Source organism: Gallus gallus, chromosome 16, assembly GCF_016699485.2.
Source record: "Gallus gallus isolate bGalGal1 chromosome 16, bGalGal1.mat.broiler.GRCg7b, whole genome shotgun sequence".
Classification (NCBI taxonomy): domain Eukaryota; kingdom Metazoa; phylum Chordata; class Aves; order Galliformes; family Phasianidae; genus Gallus; species Gallus gallus.
The window spans coordinates 416,222-418,721 of record NC_052547.1 but is presented as its reverse complement, the minus strand read 5'-3'; the positions used below and the strand labels follow the sequence as shown (position 1 = coordinate 418,721).

Here is a 2,500-nt window from a genome sequence, read left to right as displayed (position 1 = left end):
CAGAAGGACTTGGGCCCCCCGAGAGCGGCGCCGGGGATGGGGGCTTCCGTACGCCACACCTCCCGCGCCCCACCGCGGGGCGGGGATTCGGCGCTGGGCTCTTCCCTCTTCACTCGCCGTTACTGAGGGAATCCTCGTTAGTTTCTTTTCCTCCGCTGACTAATATGCTTAAATTCAGCGGGTCGCCACGTCTGACCTGAGGTCGCGATCGGAAACGGGGCCCGAACGCCGGGCCCCGGGCGAGCCCGCGCTCGCCCGGCCACCCGCCTTCGGACGCCAAGCGGCTGCTCCCGGCGCTGCCGAGGGAGGAACGCCCGGACGGGGGAGCCGGCGCGCCGCCGGCGGTTCGCACCGCCGCCGCCGCCGCCGGCGCACGGTGGCCGGAGACGGACCCGCGGGGACGCGCGCCGGGCTCGGCCGGACGGACGGGCGGACGACCGGAGGCCGGCAGCCTCGCCCCGACCCGGACCGCCACGCGCGCGGCAGCACGGCGCGTTACCGCCGCCGGTAACGCGACCCGCAGGCAGCCGCGCGCGGGGCCGGGGAGGGCGAGGTGCGCTCCTCCGGGGCGGGGGGCCGGACGAACGAACGAACGAACGAACGTCCGGCCCCGCCGCGCTGCGCCGCGCGACCGACCGGAAAGCCCGGCCGCCCCGTGGGGACGAGCTCGGCCAAAGCGGGCGCTCCGGGAGCGCGGGGAGCTCGGCGAGCTCCCCGACCTGGGTCTCCACTTAGGGGGACGAAGGCCCGCGGCGCGACGCCGCTCGGAGGGGGTGCGGGGGAGGGAATCCGGGCGCCCGAACCGACCGACCGACGGGCGGACGGACGGACGGACGGCGGCCCCCCCCCCCGCGACCCGCCTCCGGCGGGGCGCGCGGGCCTGCGAGGCGCCCCAGCCGCGCCGCGCGGCCGCCGCGGACGGCGGCCGTCGGCGATTGACCGTCAAGCGACGCTCAGGCAGGCGTAGCCCCGGGAGGAACCCGGGGCCGCAAGTGCGTTCGAAGTGTCGATGATCAATGTGTCCTGCAATTCACATTAATTCTCGCAGCTAGCTGCGTTCTTCATCGACGCACGAGCCGAGTGATCCACCGCTAAGAGTTGTCTGACTTTCGGCACCGCCCCGCGCGCGCGGGGGGACCGCTCTCGTTCTCTCTCGCCTTGCCCGAAGGCGCTCGGCCCGCGCCCGCGGCCAGCCCCGACGCCGGGGCGACCGCGGGGCGGACGAGCGTCGCCTCCGCTGACCGTACGAGCACACGAATATCGGATGCGGGAGGGAAAAAAAAAGCCGGCGACGGCCGGCCGGCCGGCCGGCAATGAAGCGCGACCCGAACGAGAAGGGCGGGGAGCCCTCGCTCCCGACCTGGGGAAACGACCCTGTCTCGCTTCGGGGACGGACCAGGCGCCCGGCTCGGCCCGGCCCGGGCGGAGGAGCCGCGGACGCCCGCGGGACGGCGCGCGCCGCCCCGGCCGAAGCCCCGCTGCCGCGACGGACCGCCGCCGCCGCCGCCGCCGCGACCGACGGGGACGGGAGCAGACCAGGCCCCCGCCCGCGCCGGCGGCGCCGCCGGCCCGCGCCCGCGCCGGACCGCCCGACGGCGCCCGCGCCGACCTCGGCCCCTTCCTCGCCGTGCGGGAGACGCGCGCACCGAAACGCCCCCGCCGCCTCTCACCTTCCTCCCCCGCCCCTCGTCCTCCGACGCCTCCTCCTCTCGCTCGCCCTGGCGGCGCGCCCGCGGCGGACGCGCGCACGGCGGCGGGCGGGACGGGGACGGATTCGGGAGCGGCGCCCGCTCCCCGCGCCTCCGCGCGGAGACCGGCTGCGGGACGCCCCACGCCGGACCTCCCGCTCGCACGACCGGCGCGGCCGGCGAGGCCGAGGGCGAAAGCGCGGTGGGAGGCGACGGCGGCGGGGACGAAGGAGAGGACGCGGCTTGCGACGGAAGGGGGAAACGGCGGCGAGGCCCCGAGGGAGGGCAGGAGGCCGGGCGTGCGGACGCACGCCGGGCGGACCGGCGGAGCGGAACCGCCGGCGCCGCGGCTGGCGCGGGCGGGACGGCCGGCTCGCCGTCCCGCCGGCCGCGCGCGGCGGGGAGGCCGCGGAACGCACCGCCGCGGGGAGCGGCGGGCGCCGGGCCGAGACCCGCGTCTCGGCCCGCTCCGTACGCGGGCGAGGCCGGCCGGAGCGAGCGCGCGCCCGCGCGCGCGCCGAGCTCTCCGCCCGAGACCGAGGCCGCGGAGAGGGGGGACGGGATGACCCCCTCTCCGGCCCGGGCCCGCCCCGCGGAGGACCGAGGGCGCGGCGACGGCCGACGCCGCCGGCGGGCTCGGGAGGGAGAGGGCCGGCGGGGCGCGCCGCCGCGCCCCGCCCGGACTCCTCTCTTCCATCCCGGCGTCCCGCCGGCGGGCAGAAGACCGCCCCCGGCCCCCGACCTCGCGGCGCGCGCCGCGGGCCGCCCGAGTCTTTAAACCTCCGCCCGGCTCCGCGGCCCGGGGGGAGGAG

The 2,500-nt window shown here is 79.1% G+C and overlaps 2 non-coding genes across 2 annotated transcripts in view; both read right to left on the bottom strand.

Moving 5' to 3' along the window:
* LOC121107019 overlaps positions 1-205 on the bottom strand; it is a 4,440-nt gene extending 4,235 nt beyond the window's left edge. The window contains exon 1 of the ribosomal RNA XR_005840282.1: positions 1-205. This exon is cut by the window's left edge and continues 4,235 nt beyond it. This is a non-coding gene — a ribosomal RNA (28S ribosomal RNA).
* Positions 206-947: 742 nt separating this feature from the next.
* Positions 948-1,100, bottom strand: LOC121106976. Its single transcript, XR_005840239.1, has one exon. It is a non-coding gene; the product is annotated as a 5.8S ribosomal RNA (ribosomal RNA).
* Positions 1,101-2,500: the final 1,400 nt, after the last annotated feature.